Source organism: Magallana gigas, chromosome 1 (genome assembly GCF_963853765.1).
Source record: "Magallana gigas chromosome 1, xbMagGiga1.1, whole genome shotgun sequence".
Taxonomy (NCBI): Eukaryota; Metazoa; Mollusca; class Bivalvia; order Ostreida; family Ostreidae; genus Magallana; species Magallana gigas.
Genome location: NC_088853.1, coordinates 12,369,676 through 12,393,306, shown reverse-complemented (window position 1 = coordinate 12,393,306; position 23,631 = coordinate 12,369,676). Strand labels below are relative to the sequence as shown.

Here is a 23,631-nt window from a genome sequence, read left to right as displayed (position 1 = left end):
TTTATTGTTAAATCGATTGATTTTTTTCTGTGATTTTATGTACGAAACATATATTCACGCGAATGATACGACATTATAAAAAAATAATCGGTTGTTTTATAGCATTTTTCTAACTTATGTGACTAATTTTATTTTACGTAACTTTCAAAATTATCAATGTAAATAATTACAAGTTTATTTATTGTATTTTTACATCGTATTCTCTGAAACCAATAAAAATACTAATGTGAGAAGAAAAAAAATCCCGCCGTATACTGAAAAACCGATTTCAGTTTGTAATCATTCGGATTTTATTATTGGTATTGAATATCGTGTTACAGTAACTTTTAACTCTCTGGAATTGTTATTATTTACGGCACTAATAAGAATCATGGATATTTCTTTTGAGCAATAAATATATTTATAGAAGTAGTTTTTTTTTTTGGCTAAATCTGTAAATAAAAAATTGTTTGCTTTAAATATAAATACCAAATTAATTTAATTAATCAATTCAATACTTATGTACATATATGTTTCTAATATCAGTATTTCTATTATTTCGTGTTTTCTTAAAATTATTTCTTACGAACAGATTAAGGGTAAAAATCCGAGAGGATCCGAATCGATCAGGATAAAAGCGTGTCAAAAGTGTGTGAAAAGCGAGCAAATCGTTTCGTGTGAGAATCGGTTCGTGTAAACCGTTCAGCGTTTCGTGTAAATCGTTTAGCGTTTCGGGCAAATCGTGCAGCGTTTCGTGTACACCGTTCAGCGTTTCGTGTGAACCGTTTAGCGAGCGTGTAGCGAGCGTGTAGCGAGCGTGTGGTGTAGTAGTACGTTTCAGGGTCTGTAATTGTTTCGGTTAATTCTATTAAGTAAGAGTCATGCATGTTGTTTTTACGAAAATGCATTCACGAATTGGTGTCGGATGATATAATGACAATTTTGTAAAAAAAAAAATATCAAATTTTGATTCTAAATTTACATTATGTATTAAAAGTTTGTTAAAGTACAATAAATTTTAATGATGATAATAATTATAAAACCCTGTATATCTTATTGTTGTTTTCCTTTACACTTTCATAATAACCCGAACCTGTTTTACCGATCGTATACTACCTACAAGCATTTAACTATGATAAAATGTTACAATAATAATATCATTGGGGAATGCACAAAACATTAATTTGACTTTTGCAAATGTTTGAATAATGTAATCAGATTAACATTCAGTTGACTTTATTCACTGGCATGGTAGATATAAATAGCTGAAAATTACGTAAATATGGCGGAAATATTAAAGTCAACCCTTAATTAAATTTGTTTTTGTAAAACGTTTTATACTACTTAAAACTATTATCTATAACGACATTAAACAACCCGCCAATGACAAATAAAATGTAAAACACAATGAATAAAGATTCAATGTTAAATATCAAGCAAAGAAAAATGTCCCGGCTGTAATATTTAAAGGCAATTTTACCTGTTCCTGAATGTGTGTAAACAAATTGAATAAAACTCCAAGAGGTAAATTTGACAAGCATGAAAATAACGATACGTAATCATATCAGTGAATGTTAAATCCGACACATAAAAAATGTAATTAATTGACCTGCATACTTTCTGATTAGGACAGCTGACACAATCAGTCCTCTTTATTTACATTTGTTAGCCTCTTTGTCTGTGATAACACTGAATATTGATTTTGTAATGTACCGTCCAAAAAAATGAAATGACTTAGGGCGCAATCAGGGTTCGTGTTGCTAATATTCTAATATTTAATCGTATGATTGCTAAAAATACACAAATATAGGTATTAAAGAACTATTCTTTGAATATTATGAGGTGATACTTTCGGTCAAGACGTGGTCAAATCGAATTATAAGTATTTTTGGTCTTTACTGTGTATGACCACATCCCGACCAAAATTATCACTCATAATAATCAAAGAATTATTCATTCCATGTATATTTCTTATATATTCATAATCAAGTGATTGCACAAGTTGCTTATACATGTATTACCATAGTATTCTTACACATAAACACATATACAATATTTGTGTCCAGTACAACTATCCGGATTATGATAAAAAGCCATTTCTTTATTAAAATATATTCACCTCAAGGCTATATCATCAATTTTTTGGACAAATAATACTCAAATATAATTTCGTGAATTTTTTTAAATTCGGATAAGTTCTGTCATTCAATCATTCCATCAGATGATTAGGCTCCTTATAAAATAACGACAATATCATGGTATAAAATATTAAGGTATACGTTTACTCAGAAAGAAAAAAAATCCACTGATGATAATGAAAAACCATCTATTGTGTGTTAAGAACCTATCATGGGAGTGCTATTTTTAACTTTCAAAAAAGTAGGTCAATGACATACTTTTTGAGATAATGGTCTTTGATTATTTTTTTTGTAAATTTAAGAAAAGTCCCTAAAAATTTTACACTATGATTGAAATTTTCTTAATTGTGAAAATAATAGAAATTGCTAAACTCTTTTAAAAATGAAATACAATTTATGAATGGCAGTGACACTCAACAGACACAAAGCAATAACATTTTTTATTCACATTTTTTTTTAAATATTCCAGTCCGAATTTCCTCTATCAGTTTTCAAATTCCTACCCTTTTTTTGATTAAATTTTACAAAAAACTGAATGACGATAATACTAAAACATTAATAGCATTAAACTAGGTATATTGACGTTACTCTGCAGGCATAAAAGTTATAAAGTCAATGATCAAAATTTTGAGATATGGTGTCTTTTATCGTTTTTTGGCATGTTTCAATATTGTTGTATTGTGTGCAATTCGAATATCTTAACGAAAATGTGAGATAAAACAAACAGAAAATATGCAAAATTATGTTAACTAACAAGTAAAATCTTAACTTTGAATATTACTGTACTACCAAAAATATTTCAGTGAAAAACAAAATCTGAAATTGTAGTCCGAATTTCCTCTGTTTTGCTAAAAGTCCAACTTTGCTTGAGCCTAATTCCATAATATAGTAAAAACATTGAATGGTTTGTCAATAATAATTCATTTCATAAATACTTTTAGTGGTTAGAACAAATTTTACTCATGAAATTGAACTTTATAAAAATCCGAATTTGAGAACTGAAACCCTGAGTAAACAACGTCCTTAATTTGAATTCATTAAAAATTAGGCAAATGAATTATAACGTATATTATCCAAAATAAATAATTGAATTTAAATCTCTTCGCAAACAAGAAGAAAGTCTTCTTATAATTTCAGGACAGAATTTAAACCTTGATGAATTGTCACCTGTGCAGAAATACGAATACATTTAAACTTATATGCGACAGATATATAGTGAGTGCAATTAAAACCAATTTATTTCTATATTAAAATAATAAGTATCATAATGCATCGTAATGTTTCATTCAAATTTAAAAAAAAAGTGATAACATTTTGGGTTGTTTTTTTTTTCGATTTCAGTCATAAAAAACTAATCATAGAACTTAATAAAAAAATCTGTTTGATTTGGTTTTATTTTATTTTTTTTCAGTATATGAAAAGATGTTGAAATTAAAAAAAATACACAATTTGTATGTCACTGTGTGAAATGATATATCACCCTTAATAACCACTTTCCTCTTAAATTGGATAAACACTTAGAAGTCAAAACTTAAGTGAAATGAAGACGTTTAGGGTTTTTACATTCTTATTCTTATTTTTTTCTTTAAAACAAAGGTCAACTAAATCAGCATTAGTACTTTTTGGTAAATTTAATTGTTGAAAACACACATTAAATTTTTTTTTAAAAAGAAAAAGAACTGTTTAGAATTCGATAAGTAAAAAAAAATCAATAAGGTTAACCTTCATTTAATAAATAAAGAAATACCTCTCGATATTGTTAAGAGTTCCCTATGCTTGAGAAGATTACACAGATACGATTGTTCATGTCAGTGATGACAGTATGTTAATTGTACAAAACGCGTTCTTGTCATACGATCATTTCTAAAGCCAGTTGAGCAGGGTTACCTCAAAACCAGGTTACACAACGTCCTTGCTTTAAAAATAGAAACAGAAATTATTATTATTATATAATTCATAACAAACTATCACAATTTCTTTGCGTTTAAAATGAAGTTTCTTGTCACAATTTATTACATGTTATAAATTTGGCATGACTTTAATAATATTAACTTGTGATGATACAACATTTTACGACCCTTCTAGACTCAAATTTTCTCTATCAATTATTCAGGAGTTATGACGTTTATTAACTTGTTTCATGACTTTGATGGTTTTTAACGGTTTAAAATACTTCTAATAAAGTAAGGCTTATTTATCTGAACCAAGCAGTCTTCAAAAATTAGAATACAAGGAAATAACCAGTTATTAATAATTTTTTTTGACCAGAGTTTTATGCCATGCTTTTAATGAGCTTTTATCATTAATAATGATTACTTACAATATCAATTTATCAAAATATTTTATTTTTTAATTCAAAAGTGTGCATCCTATAAGAAATTTCAGATATCCTGAACATGTTTGATTTGATTTTTTAAATTTATTAAATGTACCATGGCTCTGAACATTATGTTTTATAATTGTCGACTCGTGTGAACATACCATTGCTGTGATTTTTAAAAAAATAATTCCAAACCTTGTATAGCCTTTTGTTCATTTTTGTAATGCATCAATAGCTCTATTCTACTTAACTTCACTTAATCTTAACAAAAATATATGCAATTATTACCCAATCAAATGAATTTTGTTGTTTTATAACAAATTTAATATTTTCGCCTATTTTGTATGTGTATTCAGGTTTGAAAGTGATCTATTTAACTGCCAGTCAATAGACTGCGATCTATCGGACCGCCGGTCAATAGACTGGGATCTATTGGACCGGCAACGTATTTTAGGAGAAGATAAATTGCTACAAGATTAAAAGACAATTTCATTATGATTTTTTACTATAATTGTTCTTAAATTTTATCTTTTAGGTCATCTTGCTACTGATTAACAATGACCTGAATGCATAATGGTATGAAAACCTTCTGCAACTTATGATTGTGAACACAAAATACTAAAAACGGAATTGGGTAATAAAACAATTATTTAATGCCTGTACAGTCAATAGACCCGATATTTTTCCCTTGGTGCAGGGAACAGCTCATGATCTATTGCTTGAGGCCAATGGCCGAGAGCAATAGAACATACTGAGCCTCGGGAAAAATATTCGGGTCTATTGACTGCTCAAACATTAAATAATTGTAAACTGTTATTGTACCATTATTTTGAAATACAAAGAGATTGAGTCATTATATTGCAAATGATATTGATTAATATTGGTAATGATATTGATAAGAAAAGTGTAGGTTTTAATATCATTTTTTTATTGTTCCCATATTTACAAATTTAGATTAACATAAATCTATTACATTGAAAAAAAAGATAAATTTTTTCACGACCGCTATCAATCAACCATTAATCAATCAATCATTATTAGTACATAAAATTCAAAATGCAGATCGATATAATTTCTGAGTTAATCACGAAATCTTAATGAAGTCTAATTATTAGTTAATCAAAAAAATTTAGTGAAGGGCATACCGATGCACAGTTTTGGCTTGACCTTATTTTTATTGACTTATCAGAGCACTGTCAGGAAGCATAACCTGTTTTCACTGCTTTTTGTATTTCTTTTAAAAAAAATTGTATAAAGTTGTTATGCTGTAAAAATATAGTATCTTTCTAAACATAATACTATCATTATAAAGCTGCCCCATAAATGAAAATACAATTGCATAAAACAACCAGTCACAAAAATAAAAGCAACAGAGTACAATACATTGTTTGAACATACATACATAGTTCTATATCAAGCAAATGAAAATGACACCGCCGTAGTACATAGAGATGCCTGTACCTGTTTCTGAATAAGTGTAAAGAAAATCATTGAAAAAGTTCAAGAAGTATTCAATTGGGACTAATATTGAAAAAAAAAAATTAAAATAAATATACGTGATCATATCAATTAATGAAAAATCGTACACATAAACCTCTTATTTATTGACCTGCGTTCCGTCTGCTTGGGGCAGCTGGCACAATAATTTCAATATAATGATTGTCAAATGTTTCACAAAATATCAGTATCCCTGTAGTATTCTACCACATGGATACCTACACTACAGTTATACGTGTCTAGTAAAAAAAATCAGATAAGAGTCAAATTGTTTTCATAAAAATACATTGACCTAATGGTTTTATATGATATGATCAAATTGTCGTAAAACTAGTTATTACATCTTGTTGTGTGAATCATTATACTTTCGATGAGATACTGTCATATAATATGCATTTTCCCTGTTGAAATACATCTTTGGTAAACTAAATGTGGTAGATTCAAGACATCGTCAAACGTGAGTAAGATTTACATTTATTGTATATCTAGAGGGCGTTTGTACAATAGGCTATAAAAAATAGAATTTAAAAAAAAATTGGTAATCGAGTGTTAACTGTTTTAAATGTTAATAAATAATTGCCAATGTTCAAGAAATACTCGAAATATATGAATACTATATAATGTTGCCATAAACGGTTCATTCAATTCAGGACACACCAGATGATCTAAAAAAAACTTTCAGAAAAGGACTATATCTAATAGTCAATATCTGCCCCGAATGTTCACCAATTTTTAAACAGTCTCGTATCAAAATGAAATCTCCATTAAACATTATACAGAGGATGCCTATCACATTCATCTTGACTTTAGTCAAGACAAGAACCATGTTTATATGAAAAAACATTCTATATTCTATATTTGGACAAAAGTATAATTAAAAAAGTGAAGGCATTAATTGTTTATAAAGAGAAATAGAGAAGCTTTTCTACGAAGGTTGATGCTGACGATGTTTTATTCACAAGGATATAATAATGAGATAATTTCAATGCCGATGACTAAATGTCAGCTTAAAGTAAATATCAAATACAACCTTGTTTTTACGATCTCTTTTTGTGAAGGACATAACAAGACATATATTTCGCTGGCATGATAGATATGAATAGCTGAAAATTACGTAAATTTGGTAGAAATCGGTATAACTACATCATAGATAACACGTTTCATGTATTTGCGAATGCTTGAAACATTCGTTATTTACTTTTAATGTCTATAAAGTTGTGTTTGTTTTCATTTTACATCCAGTTGTAATTTATACTATTCTGCATCTCAGAAAATAGAAATAGTATTTTTTAAAAGACAGAGAGTTGTAACAAGAATATATGCCCTTTCGAAACAATTATCACTTAAGTATGAAATAATATGCAAATGTACTCGCTTTTCCAAGTAGATAAATCATTGTCTATCTTAGCTGAAGTTTTTTTTTTCGAAGAAGGTAAATAATGATCCATCCAAATACATGACGAAATGGTTTTATTATTTGCCGTATATCACTATTTCTGCCACCAATTAGTCATCTTGTATGATGATTACGTAATTTGTATTATGCATTTGCTGAAGATCATGCTAAGTAGGCGGGGCTTAACTGAAGTTCTAACCTATATATTTGTCCCTTTTTCTTCAAAATATTGCGTCCTGGTTAGAAGCAGATTTGAAAGATCCTACATTTCTTGGTAAGCATTTATTAAATTAAGATAAATAGGAGGGAATTCTCAATTTCAAAGCTTTCAAGTATCATTATTGGATAATATAAATTTTTACTTACGGAAAAAATATATCTGTGATGGTGTTTCTTTAATCTAAGTTTTAAGCATTACCAGTATTACAATTTTATGATCAGCCAAGCTTTTGACACAAAAGATGTCTTGTTTTATATTGTTTTAGGTAATTTTATTTTCCGCTTTTGTCTTCAATAGTGTGTCTTGTAAACAATCTGATTAACAAATAGGGAGAAGGGGGTTCTCTTCGGAAGCACTCATTAAAGAGTTTTTTGTTTTTTTTTAAATATATGTTTTCATGTGTATACCTTCTTCATTTCTTCTTGGGATTTAAAGTGGGTTTTTTCGTTGTTGTTGCATTTTTGTGTGGAATATCATTTGTTACAGTTGATTTATAATTTGAAATTAACATTTCTATATATTCAATATTAAAAACAAATTCAGATGAAGTTTTTGGATTTCAAAATTAATATTGTCCTGTTAAAAAATTCAAATTTCTGTAACAGTTGCAATTCAAGCCACAATGAAGATTTTCATCGTATTTCTCCTGGTGTGCCTAATTCTGGAGAGCTCATCCAAGCCAGATGGTAAATGTGTTGAACATATTAATGACATAGTATCCTATCAGTAAAAATCAAAGTTTATGGAAAATGACAATTTAATTTGGCGGCTTTCAGTTTTAAAAATAGCGTTACAAATCATACCAGTGCCTAATACATATATTACTTGTGTGACACTCTTTTCAATTATTAATGGAAGAGTTTTTTCTCTAATTATAAAAAAAAGTATTTAAATTTGCTTTCTTAATTTTCACTGTTTACGTCTGTAGAACATGAGATTTGGACTTCGTTACTTGAAAAAGAAGTTTCTCCGCATTAAATGTTCTTTCATTGTAAACAAATACTAGGAAAAGAAAACGATGATGACAAAAACGGAAAAAATGGCAATGACGACAACGGAAATGGCGACGACGGGAACGACGATAATGGAAACGACGACGGTGGAGACAATAATAAAGGGAGCGGATAAATAAATAGCAGGGGAATTTAATACAGTGAGCGGACCCACAGAAAACAGGATATAGAATTGATATAATCTACCGATGCAGACAAAGTCATTTGATTGCTTTTAATTATCAAATTAAAGTGTTTACTTATTACATCTGCGTTACAAAATTTAAAAATTATGTTTGCGTTATAAATTTCACAGTGTCTGTTCACAATACAACAGATCAATAAATACATATGAATGTCACTATGTCTTTCTGTTGTTTTTTATGGACATTGGGATTCATAAAAGTTCAAGAATATATCAGTCAGATAATTTATACTTTTTGCACAAATTGAGTTATGGTTACATGTACCTCTGTTGATATATGAATCGTTTAACTTGAAAAAACAAACTATATGTTTGATGAGGATTTAATAGTTTTTTGTTTTTATTACTGCAATGGTAATCAATCTTTCAATTTTATTTTATTTAAATCATATAAGATAAGTAACAAACACAGTTTGTCAGTTTTCTCTTCTAGTGTCAATGCGTTTTAATTTTAAACATAGTTACAAACGCCATGGTTAATTGTTTCGGCTAATTCTATTAAGTAAGAGTCATGCATGTTGTTTTTACGAAAATGCATTCACAAATTGGTGTCGGATAATATAATGACAATTTTGTAAAAAAAAAATCAAATATCAAATTTTGATTCTTAATTTACATTATGTATTAAAAGTTTGTTAAAGTACAATAAATTTTAATGATGATAATAATTATAAAACCCTGTATATCTTATTGTTGTTTTCTTTTACACGTTCATAATAACCCGAACCTGTTTTACCGATCGTATACTAGCTACAAGCATTTAACTATAATAAAATGTTACAATACTAATATCATTGGGGAATGCACAAAACATTAATTTGACTTTTGCAAATGTTTGAATAATGTAATCAGATTAACATTCAGTTGACTTTATTCACTGGCATGGTAGATATAACTAGCTGAAAATTACGTAAATATGGCGGAAATATTAAATTCAACCCTTAATTAAATTTGTTTTTGTAAAACGTTTTATACTACTTAAAGATATTATCTATTACGACATTAAACAACCCGCCAATGACAAATAAAATGTAAAACACAATGAATAAAGATTCAATGTTAAATATCAAGCAAAGAAAAATGTCCCGGCTGTAGTATATAAAGGCAATTTTATCTGTTCCTGAATGTGTGTAAACAAATTGATTAAAACTCCAAGAGGTAAATTTGACAAACATGAAAATAACGATACGTAATCATATCAGTGAATGTAAAATCCGACACATAAAAAATGTAATTAACTGACCTGCATACTTTCTGATTAGGACAGCTGACACAATCAGTCCTTTTTATTTACATTTGTTAGCCTCTTTGTCTGTGATAACACTGCAAATTGATTTTGTAATGTACCGTCCAAAAAATTCAAATGACTTAGTGCGCAATCAGGGTTCGTGTTGCTAATATTCTAATATTTAATCGTATGATTGCTAAAAATACACAAATATAGGTATTAAAGAACTATTCTTTGAATATTATGAGGTGATACTTTCGGTCAAGACGTGGTCAAATCGAATTATAAGTATTTTTGGTCTTTACTGTGTATGACCACATCCCGACCAAAATTATCACTCATAATAATCAAAGAATTATTCATTCCATGTATATTTCTAAAATATTTATAATCAAGTGATTGCACAAGTTGCTTATACATGTATTACCATAGTATTCTTACACATAAACACATATACAATATTTGTGTCCAGTACAACTATCCGGATTATGATAAAAAGCCATTTCTTTATTAAAATATATTCACCTCAAGGCGATATCATCAATTTTTTGGACAAATAATACTCAAATATAGTTTCGTGAATTATTTTAAATTCGGATAAGTTCTGTCATTCAATCATTCCATCAGATGATTAGGCTCCTTATAAAATAACGACAATATCATGGTATGAAATATTAAGGTATACGTTTACTCAGAAAGAAAAAAAATCCACTGATGATAATGAAAAACCATCTATTGTGTGTTAAAAACCTATCATGGGAGTGCTATGTTTTACTTTCAAAAAAGTAGGTCAATGACATACTTTTTGAGATAATAGTCATTGAATACTTTTTTGGGAAATTTAAGAAAAGTCCCTAAAAATTTTACACTATGATTGAAATTTTCTTAACTGTGAAAATAATAGAAATTGCTAAACTCTTTTAAAAATGAAATACAATTTATGAATGGCAGTGACACTCAACAGACACAAAGCAATAACATTTTTTATTCTTATTTTTTTTTTAATATTCCAGTCCGAATTTCCTCTATCAGTTTTCAAATTCCTACCCTTTTTTTGATTAAATTTTACAAAAAAACTGAATGACGATAATACTAAAACATTAATAGCATTAAACTAGGTATATTGACGTTACTCTGCAGGCATAAAAGTTATATGAGGTCAATGATCAAAATTTTGAGATATGGTGTCTTTTATCGTTTTTTGGCATGTTTCAATATTGTTGTATTGTGTGCCATTCGAATATCTTAACGAAAATGTGAGATAAAACAAACAGAAAATATGCAAAATTATGTTAACTAACAAGTAAAATTTTAACTTTGAATATTTCTGTACAACCAAAAATATTTCAGTGAAAAACAAAATCTGAAATTTTAGTCCGAATTTCCTCTGTCTTGCTAAAAGTCCAACTTTGCTCGAGCCTAATTCCATAATATAGTAAAAACATTGAATGGTTTGTCAATAATGATTCATTTCATAAATACTTTTAGTGGTTAGAACAAATTTTACTCATGAAATTGAACTTTATAAAAATCCGAATTTGAGAACTGAAACCCTGAGTAAACAACGTCCTTAATTTGAATTCATTAAAAATTAGGCAAATGAATTATAACGTATATTATCCAAAATTAATAATTGAAATAAAATCTCTTCGCAAACAAGAAGAAAGTCTTCTTACAATTTCAGGACAGAATTTAAACCTTGATGAATTGTCACCTGTGCAGAAATACGAATACATTTAAATTTATATGCGATAGATATATAGTGATTGCAATTAAAACCAATTTATTTCTATATTAAAATAATAATTATCATAATGCATCGTAATTTTTCATTCAAATTAAAAAAAAAATGATAACATTTTGGGGTTTTTTTTTTTCGATTTCAGTCATAAAAAACTAATCATAGAACTTAATAAAAAAAATCTGTTTGATTTGGTTTTATTTTATTTTTTTCCGTATATGAAAAGATGTTGAAATTAAAAAAAATACACAATTTGTATGTCACTGTGTGAACTGATATATCACCCTTAATAACCACTTTACTTTTAAATTGGACAAACACACAGAAGTCAAAACTTAATTGAAATGAAGACGTTTAGGGTTTTAACATTCTTATTCTTATTTTTTTCTTTAAAACAAAGGTCAACTAAATCAGCATTAGTACTTTTTGGTAAATTTAATTGTTGAAAACACACATTAAACTTTTTTTTAAAAAGAAAAAGAACTGTTTAGAATTCGATAATTAAAAAAAAATCAATAAGGTTAACCTTCATTTAATAAATAAAGAAATACCTCTCGATATTGTTAAGAGTTCCCTATGCTTGAGAAGATTACACAGATACAATTGTTCATGTCAGTGATGACAGTATATTAATTGTACAAAACGCGTTCTTGTCATACGATCATTTCTAAAGCCAGTTGAGCAGGGTTAAACCAAAATAAGGCTATGCAACGGCCTTGCTTTAAAAAAAGAAATGCTGATTGTAATTATATAATTCATAAACTATTGTGTTTAAAAATAAAATTTCTCGTCACAATTTATCACATAATTTTGGCACGACCGTAATTTATACTAGATTGTGATAAACATTTTCACAGACTTCAAATTGGAGATCGTAATGAGTTAATCATGACGTTTTAATGAAGTCTACTTATAAATTATTCAATTAATTTTAGTAAAAGGAATGCCGATGCACAGTTTTGTCTTGACCTTGTTTTAATTACTTGTCCTTTCATCAGGAAGCATAACCTGTTTTCAATACTTTTTGTATTTCATATTAAATTTGTCTTTGTATAAAGTTGTTATACTGTAAAAATACAATATCTTTTAAAACATCATGCTATAAAAAACAGCTTCCCGAAGTTTTTAAAAATACAATTACAAGAAATAACCAACCACAAAAATAAAAGCAACATGAGACAATACATTTTTTTAAACATACATAGTTCTATATTAAGCAAAGGAAAATGACAGCGCCATAGTACTTAGAGACGCTATACCTGTTTCTGAATAAGTGTAAAGAAAATCATTGAAGAAGTGCAAAAAAAATGTTTAATTGAACAAGATAATGACTAAAAACTTAAAAAATAAATTATACATAATAATATCAATAAATGGAAAATCGAATATATAAAACAGTTATTTGTTGACCTGGGTACATTCTGATTTGGATAACTGAAAGAATAATTTCAATATAATGATTGTCAAATATTAGTATCCCTGTAGTATTCTAACACTTGGATACCTACACGATAGTTCTCTGTGTCAAGATTAAAAAAAATCAGATAAGAGCAAAATTGTTTTCATAAAAATACTTTGACCAAAAGGTTTAATCTGATATGATCAAATTGTGACCATTTTTATATGAAAACACATTTACCGAATGGTTACGGATGATATAGTTTTATATTTGGACAAAGTATAATTTAAAAAAGTGAAGACATTAGTTGTTGACAAAGAGAAATAGAAAAGCTTTTCTACGAAGGTTTATGCTGACGATGTTTTATTCGCAGGAATATAGTCATGAGATAATTTCAATGTCAAGGCCTAAATGTCAGCTTAAAGTAAATTTCAAATACAACCTTGTTTTACGATCTATTTTTGTAAAGATCATAACACGACACACATTCAGTTGACTTTCTTCACTGGCATGATAGATACAAATAGCTGAAAATTACGTTGATATGGTAGAAATCGATATAACTACAACTTCGATAACACGTTGCATGTATTTGCATAGGCTTGAATCATTCGTTTTATACTTTTAATGCCTATAAAGTTGTGTCTGTTTTCATTTTACACCCAGTTGTAATTTTGCATTATTCTGCATCTCAGAAAATTGAAATAGTGCTTCTTTAACGAAAAAAAAGTGTTACAAGAATATATACCCTTTCGAAACAATCATCACTTTAGAATGAAATAGTATGCGAATGACCTCGCGTTTCAAGTAGATAAAACATTGTCTATCTTAGATGGAGGTTTTTTTTCGAAGTAGGTCAATAATGATCCATCCAATTAAATGACGAAATGGTTTTATTATTTGTCGTATATCACTATTTCTTCCACCAATTAGTTTTCTTGTATGTTGATTACGTAATTTGTGTCATGCATTTGCTGAAGATCATGCTTAGTGGGCGGGGCTTTACTGAGTTCTAACCTATATATTTGTCCCCTTTCCTTCAAAATATTGCGTTCTGGTCAGAAGACAGATTTGAAAGGTCCTACATTTCTTGGTAAGCATTTCTAAGAATAAGATAGATAGGAGGAAATTCTTAATTTCAAAGATTTCAAGTATCATTATTGGATAATATAAATTTTTACTAACGGAAAAAAATATCTCTGTGATATTGTTTCTTTAATCTTAGTTTTAAGCGTTACCGGTATTATAATTTCATGTTAAGCCAAGCTTTTTGATACTAAAGATGTGTCGATTTATATTGTGTTTGGAAATTTTATTTTTCGCTTTTTATTCAATTGTGTGTCTTGTAAACACACTGATTAAGAAACGGGGAGGAGGATTCTATTATACAAATATTGACTGGGGTTGAGGGCAACATTGATTATATTAGCCCCCGAGGGACGAAATATTGCCCGACGCGAAGCGGAGGGCAATATTTTCGTCCCAAGGGGGCTAATATAATCAATGTTGCCCGAAAACACAGTCAACATTTGTTTTGTTATATGAAGAAACAAACCAAAATTTAAGAAAGTAATTGAAAACAGATCGCCGTAATTCTCAGCTCAACAAAGAATTCACGAATTCAATTTTGTGCATAGTTCATTTCCTATATATCCTCTGCATCAAACGGTCCCTGGTGAAATTCCGCCGACCGTAAGATGTTCTACTTGATTTTACTTCGCAAATCCTTATATCCGTTATGATAGCAAACCGTCGCATTGCGCGCCCGTTGTTTACTTGCCTTGACTGACTGTCTATTATGACGTCACCTTGTTTTGGAGTCGCGAAGAGTTATTTACGTCATCGTTTACGAATAAACAAATCAGAGGCGATTATTTGAAATAGAGGGAATGTTCTCGAGATATTATTCCTAGCCGGTCAAAATTAAAAAAATATTGACCGGTCAATATTTTTCGGACGAGCTAATATTACAATTATTGACTATTCGTCTATATAGAGTTATATAGTGAGAATATACTACTGAATATAACAAATATATATATAATCGTGTGTACACCTTCTTCATTTTTTCTTGTGATATTGAGTGTTTTTTGTTTTGTTTTTTTGCTGCTGTTGCTTTTTTGTGTGGAATATCATTTGCTACAGTTCAATATTCTTCTATGAAATTAGCATTTCTATATATTTAATCTGAAAAACAAAATCAGATTGGATGGTGTTTTTAGGTTTCAAAATTAATATTGTCCTGTTAAAAAAATTCAAATTTTTGTAACAGTTGCAATTCAAGCCACAATGAAGATTTTCATCGTATTTCTCCTGGTGTGCCTAATTCTGGAGAGCTCATCTAAGCCAGATGGTAAATTTGTTGTAACATTATAATGACATAGTGTCTTGTCAGTAATAATTAAAGTTTATGAAGAATGACACTTTATTTTTCGGCTTTCAGTTTTCAAATAGCGTTACAAATCATACCAGTGCCTAATACATATATTACCTGTGTGACACTCTATTCAATTATAAATGGAAGTGTTTTTTTCTCTAATTAAAAAAAAAAAAAATTTGCTGTCTTGATTTTTACTATGTACGTGTGTAAAACATGATATTCGGACTTCGTTGTTTAAAAAAGAAGTTTCTCCGCGTTAAATGTTATTTTATTACAAACAAATACTAGGAAAAGAAAATGATGATGAGAAAAACGGAAACAATGGCAATGACGACAACGGAAATGGCAACGACGGGAACGACAATACTGAAAACGACAGCAGTGGAGACAATAATAAAGGGAGCGGATCCACAGGTAGTAGGAGATAGTAATACAGGGAGCGGATCCACAGAAAACAGATTATAGAATTGATATATTCTACCGATGCGGATAAAGTCATTTGATTGCTTTTAATTATTGAACTACAGTGTTTACTTATTACATCTGCGTTACAAATTTTGAATAATGTTTGCGTAATAAATTTTACAATGTCTGTTCATAATACAATCAATCAATAAATACATATAAATGCCAATACTATGTCTTTCTGTTGGTTTTTATGAACATTGGGATTAATAAAAGTTCAAGAATATATCTCCTGTTATATATACTCCGTAAACGTCTTTTATCTGCTGGTAGCACTATGAGTTGCAGTTTTTGTTTAAAGCACATGGAGGCAAAGCACTTAAAAAAAGGTTTTATGTTTTTATTGAAAAACCAGGATGCATCATTTGTGCCAATCGACATCGATGTAATCTTGCTAATAGTCTAATGCTACGTTTCATAGCAGTCTAATGTCTTCTTTTATAACAGCTTTTAGAATATATCAGTCAGATAATTTATACTCTTTGCACAAATTGAGTTATGGTTACCTCAGTTGATATATGAATCGTTTAACTTGAAACAAACAATATGTTTGATTAGGATTTAAAAATTGTGTGTTTTTATTACTGAAATGGTAATCAATCTTTCAATTTTATTTTATTTAAATCATATAAGATAAGTAACAAACACAGTTTGTTGGTTCTCTGTCCTAGTCACACCTCACAGCCTTAATAGCATAATCGGAACCTTTCTGGTTTTTATATTCACGAAAGAATGAAAAAACCCGAGAAAGTCAAAACTTCGTATATCTCGGGATTTTAACGAGACCAGTCTAATACTCGTGAAAATCGAGAGAGGAGTTTAAATGGAAAAAGTAAGTAAAAGTTTTTGTTTCTTATATTGGCAAGCTTTTAAATTATTTAAAGTTGCAGAACAATTGTTTATTAATGTGAAGTCGAAGTTTGGGGTGATTAGCCTTATCTTGTTAAATTTTGTTCAGCATGAAACAGTCTGAACAGCCATCCTCGATTTTGTCAACAATCTAAAACGTGCTAAAGAGTAGTAATTCGTCGGTAAGAACATACTTACTTACATTGTTAAACTACTCAAAAACACTTTTAAACTACAATGCATTAAGTCTAGTACACATGTTACAAAAATGTCGATATTTAATGGCCGTTGTGAAATGTGACTTGAAAGACATGTTTTAGTATGAAATGTGTATGCAGGTGTATTATAGTCAGTTTTTACACATATTGTTACGTAGCATACGTTAAAAAAATATTGTATGTTTTTCCTAGAATATTAAGTTTGTGTCAATCATGCTTTCAGTCATTTCCATACAGAATTTCCTCGACACGTACATGTACAATGTACACTGTACATGTGGTTTTGGTATCTGTTTCTCATTCAATCTGTTAACTTTATGTCTTATTTATCTATTAACGATGAGAGTGTTTATAAATCAAGGGTCTGCATTTGTTATGTAAATATAACATTATACGATTGAGAGTATGAGAGAGAGATAGACTCAGAGAGAGAGAGAGAGAGAGAGAGAGAGAGAGAGAGAGAGAGAGAGAGAGAGTGTGTAATTACAGTGTACATGTAATTGTTATTGATTGCCTTACTTCCATGAACCATATATATATATTTCAATAATGCCACATTGCACTAGAAATATTGCTGACAAAGATGTTGTGAGAGATCATGGAGAGAGAGAGAGAGAGAGAGAGAGTACGAAAAGCCATAACAAATTTTATAGTTATATGTCATTTCCCACTTAATGAGTTGTTATAGCTGTTATCATGGTAATGTTTTGACCATGTCTCAGATACTGCATGTGCCCATAAAAGAAGTGTAATCTAGGACACACCCTTTTGTTTTGATAATGACAGCATTTAGCTTTGTAATGATAGCTAGTGTATCTTTTTTCTTCTAATCTACATATTTACCTGCGGCTTCCAGATGATCTGAAGATCGGAATATAGAAAATATTGTCAATTTGATATTGCTAATGACCCAGTCATGTCTGCTGAAGCCCAGAAGGTACTTCCTTCTTTGTCATGTAATAAACTTACAACTTGTCTTCCATATGTAGATATATTTGGTTTAAGCTGATTGGAAGCCAAGCAAACTTTAAAAGATGTGTTTTACACTCTCTGAGAAAATGGGATTTGCAGTAATCCCATGAATTTCTTATGCTGGAAATATGTTTTTCAGATTAGTTTTTGTTATTGACGCAATCATATTTTGGTATACATAGAATGTTGATAGTTGAAACTCATACAGACAATCATCTGTTACATAAGTGTTACATAAGTGTTTATGACTTTGATCTTTGTTCAATATATTTAATATATTTCTGTCCACTAGATATCTAAATATCTTTGAAGTTACACCTTTGAATTTACACATTCATTACATTTATCATGTGTGTGCAGAATTGATTGAGCCAGGTTTCCTGATGTTGTCATATATGTGATACATTGTACTGCTTTAAAAAGTACCCGGTATATATCACTTGTGACTTGCTGGTATATTAGTACATATTTCATTTGTAAAATAATTTGACAAATTTAAAGTGTTTTGTAGTACTGAACTGTTTTTATGGCTTTTGAAATTACTGAAAGTACATGCACATGATGCAACTATCTTTTGACGCAGTATATATAACAAAAAGAAACTGTCAGCTGGGTTTAAAATTAGTGGCAAAATGATGTAATACATGTATGTACAATATTAGAAAAGATTACATTGTTAGTTATTGCACATTCCACAAATAACTTCATAGAATATATACATGTAAGTATTTGATGAGTGCACAATGTTTGCAAAAATTACATGTAATTCTCTTAACACTTTATGTTTATTCTATTTTAGTTTCCAGACCATGACATTAATGAATATTTCTTAAATGGAATGCATGAGGATTAGAATGGAACCTTATTCTGCCCTTTTACCAACCATCTTTTCAAGATTTATGGAGCCACCTACAGAAGAATTTGATCTATACAAATCATTCATAACATTCTTATTTATGTTGCATAACTTTAAATGTTACTGGATGAATTGTGTTCACATAATGAATACCAGCAAACTTTTTATCGAGTGCACTGAATTTGTATTTTTCCTACCCATCCATCTACCATATGTTTTTATATATCATATTCTTATACATGTAACATTTTTGGAAACAGCTATTTTTTTTAAATTGGAATTAAGCCTTACTATTTTATAAAGTTTTGTTTTAAAGAGACTTGGACACGATTTTAGATCAAAATTTTGTTTTCAATTTCTTTATGCATAAAATGATTAACTTGCACATTTTGAATAATTGACCATAATTTGAATGTTAGAAGTCAAGTTATAAGAGAGATACAGGGGTAAGAATTTATTGTTATGTAAACAAAGCTCGAGTCTTATGTTTGTTTACAAATAATATAAAGTATGAAATAACCACTTCTTTGAGAAAAGGATTCATAGAAAAGAAGGTAAACTAATTCGATGTGATCATAAATGATATTATTAATAGAAAAAAAGCAACATTTGAATGAAACTTACACCAATAAAACACATATGTAAATAATAACAAGACTCGCGCTTTGTTTACAAAACAAAGAATATTTAATTCTTTATCTTTCTTTTAACTCAGTATTTGACTTTCAAATTTTGACAAAGCATTAAAAATACCCATATGAACCATTCTAAATGTTGAAAATGGAAATATAAAATTTTGAATTTTAAGCTCAAATCGTGTCTAAGTCCCTTTTATATACTCTTTTGTAAACAAACAGAACAAAAATACTTAGTTACAATGGGAAATGGACATAATATATAAACGTGTCTGATAAAAGTGTAGGTCTTGTTCATGAACAGAAGAAATTGACAGAAAATTTCCAGTTTTAGCCATGAAATACAAATATTAATATTTTTTAAGAATATTATTTAATCTAAATAAGTTATAAAAGGTTTTTTTTCCTTTATTCCAATGTTTGGAAACAAATCCAATATATAATTAAAATTGCTGTACAGTATATCCTATTGATTCCTATAATATATCACTTTAGTTTCCTGAACAGCATGTTTATTACTTTTTTTTCTTAAAATGATGTATGTACAAGGTCATTAATTTATTTTCATTATATTCAACTAGATACAAATAGGCCTTCTGCAACCTTTTCATTGTTTAAATGGTATGGAGTTTTAATTACCTTTCATATGAAAAATGACATCTAAATCTTAAATCGCTGTACATTATATCCTATCCATCTAATGTATCACTTTATTTATGTTGAACTTCGTGTCTATTAATATTATTTTTTTTTTAGAATGATATATGCAATTTCATTAATTTATTTTTCATTTTAAGAAAATTCATTTTAAAAAAGATCTCTTACACCCTGTGTATTTTTTTTTTCAGTTTACATAACACAGTGTATTAATTGAATGTAGTTGTGTAGATTTATGCATGCACCTACAAGCAATATACATTTAATATTCACCAGGTTCATGTTCCAGCCTATATTTGATAAATAAATGTACTTCTTTCATGCCTTTTTCATGCCTTTTACTCATTGTTATATGTATTATTCATAATTAAAATACTTTGAAAACTTTTCTCAATTTATTTATTTTAATAAGATTATGAAACGGACTATAGTTAATGCACGTTTTCAAGAGTTGTCTCTCTTGGGGACAATAATGAATGCTCCCCAGGGTTCATGACCCTGAATATTGAGTAGGCTGTGAGGTGTGCTAGTGTCAACCGTTTTAACTTTAAACATAGTAACATACACCATGCTTATTTGTTTTAGGTAATTTTATTAAGTAAGAATCATGCATTTTGTTTTTACGAAAATGCATTCACGAATCGGTGTCGGATGATATAATGACAATTTTGTAAAAAAAAAATATAAATATCAAATTTTGACCCTAATCTACATTATGTATTAAAAATTTTTTAAAGTACAATATAAAATATTGATGATAATAATTTTAAAACCCTCAATACCTTATTTTTGTTTTCTTTAAACTAATAACCCGAACATGTTTTACGGAGCGTATAATTGCTACAAGCATTTAACTATAATAAAATGTTACAATAATAATATCATTGGGGAATGCACAAAACATTAATTTGACTTTTGCAAATGATTGAATAATGTAATCAGTACGTCGTTTAGATGCAGGGTGCAAAGAGTTTTCAATGTTACAAAAATCTTTAACATTTTTTTTACCTAATACATGTAGCGCTATGCATTTAAACATTCATGGTTTATTCCAAATAGTAATTTTTAATATATATTGCTCCCAAACGCTGATAGTATGGACATTTTAAGGCAAAGTGTTACTCATTACATATTCTGTAAATACGCAAACTATTTTTATGGCGTCCACTTTTTAGGTTTATGGGTAAATAGTTTTATAAATTTCATCATCTTATCTGTAAGTTATAATTTTTTGGAAAAAAATTATGATAGATAGCCCAATTGTCTTCGTATTTTTCGATTGACCCTCGTATAAACGAATTATACAACTGAATGAGCATTGATTTCTATGATACATAGACATATGACTTACTTCACCATTTGTATACCTTGCTCTTGTCTTTTTGTCTCAAATGAGCATTGCATTTTTGTCCAAAGAGACACTCCACGTGACACTGAAATACCACGTGACAGTTATAAGATATGGTTACTTAAATGTGACCCGTATCATTGCAAAAACATAAAACATGTTCCGATATTTACTCCATTCTGCTATTTAAACATTCGGAATTATAAATAAACAAATTTGTAATAAGTTTGACCACTTGTAAATTGTATATCAATGAAAAATGACAATAGCAAACTGTCAACTATCTCAAAAATCTATAAAACGAAATAGAAATTCAAAATAGAGCAAGTCGGACCTCTAAAAAGATAGTTTCAGGTGTCTAGGGAAGGTGAGCATACTTTCCTAACCGGCCACACCCGCCGTGTGCTATTTGTCATAATATGGGGAAAAAAACACGGAAAAGACCGAAGACAATTAGGTAATTAATTATGATATAACAATAAGTATGAAAATCATGCGACCCAGTGTATATCTATAAATTATATTTAAATATATTTATAAAATATTATATATTTATAAAATCTATACTACTAGTTTAATAAAATAGACTCAACTTTTTGGTCTTTAATACCGAGAAATCAGAAGAATACTGTCTTTTCTTTTATATATTTTAAACATCATTGGTACATGAAGATTACCAATATGTTTTACTTTTCTCTCAGTTAAGCTTCGCTAATTAATAATCAACGAAAATTCCTCAAAAAATCCCGGAAATCACCTGATTTTTTGGATTTTACAATCTTGCGCTTGTGCAATACATTCACGCTAACGAGATCTTTAGTTTATGTTTCCACAATATCACATCTGCAAGAATAAACTCAGAATGATAATACAAATACGGCTGAATTTTCATTGGACTTTTGCTATATATTCTGTTCATATATATATATATATTTACATTTTCAAGTGTCTTTGCCTGTGATAACACTACGTATCGATTTTGTACTATAAAACCCATAACATCAAATTGGGGCGCCAGCGGGGTTTGCTTATTTATATTGAAATATTTAATCGTAATATGGCTTAAAATTATTTAAACATAAGTAATAAGGAATCATTCTTTGAATATTATGAGGTGATAATTTCGGTCGGGGCTTGATCAAAGCTATCATAAAGCCCTTCGGGCTTTATTTGATTTGATCACGCCCCGACCGAAATTATCACCTCATAATACTCAAAGAATGATTCCTTATTCCTTATATATATATATATATATATATATATATATATATATATATATATATATATATATATATATATATATATATATATATATATATATATATTTCGTGATGACAGAAAATATTTGATTACATGGAAAAAAGTTACATTATATTTGTTGGAGAGTGAAGATAGAATATGTTTTATCGTAACAATGAATTATACCCTACGGACCCAGTTTTACAAAGAAAATACGTGTACGTTGGTGAAAAGGTGTTGAATTATGGATTAAAATTATTATTTGAAAGGTATTTTTTTGTCAAGGCAACTTCATAAACTTTCTCCAAAATCATTCCGGAGCGATTCTGCAAAATATGGGGGGCATTTTAACTGTGTTGAGGGCCTTTCCTGAGACACAGTAAGATTATTCAAACTAAGGAAAGTGTAGTGAAATTAATAGCATTATTGTAGGCTTAAAGCTTTGTTATGTAAATGTCAATAATAAGGTGTGTCGATGTACCTATTTCGTAAATGTCTGATATGCAATGTCAAGCCGTGCACGCACGGGTCAGAGTCTAGTATATTTATAAAATAAAAACATTATATTGAAATATTTCAATGCATTCACATTATTGACGACCGTATTTCCTGTTTGTAACATTAGGTACATGGGTTACTTTTATTTGTTTTTTCTAAAACATAAACATAGCTTGTCACTATCAGGAATAGCTTATTATACCTTTATTTTCAAATGTACATGTCACATCCGGTATAAAGATATCCTTTTCATAGAAGGCAAATTTAAGGGGATTAAAATTTAACACTTTCATACAACGAACCCCCCCCCCCCCCCCGGAAAAAAACATATCGGAGTAATCGAGTTCCAATAAAACAATTGTAGAATCGTACAAAGCAATTACTTTGGAAAGGCAGAAT

The 23,631-nt window shown here is 29.0% G+C and overlaps 2 long non-coding RNA genes across 2 annotated transcripts; both read left to right on the top strand.

Moving 5' to 3' along the window:
- The first annotated feature begins 7,506 nt into the window (after window positions 1-7,506).
- On the top strand, window positions 7,507-8,903 carry LOC105325371 (uncharacterized). Its single transcript, XR_004599034.2, has 3 exons — window positions 7,507-7,604; window positions 8,156-8,236; window positions 8,557-8,903. It is a non-coding gene; the product is annotated as an uncharacterized lncRNA (long non-coding RNA).
- Window positions 8,904-14,164: 5,261 nt separating this feature from the next.
- On the top strand, window positions 14,165-16,042 carry LOC105326185 (uncharacterized). The gene is made up of 3 exons (XR_010711334.1): window positions 14,165-14,208; window positions 15,388-15,468; window positions 15,784-16,042. It is a non-coding gene; the product is annotated as an uncharacterized lncRNA (long non-coding RNA).
- Window positions 16,043-23,631: the final 7,589 nt, after the last annotated feature.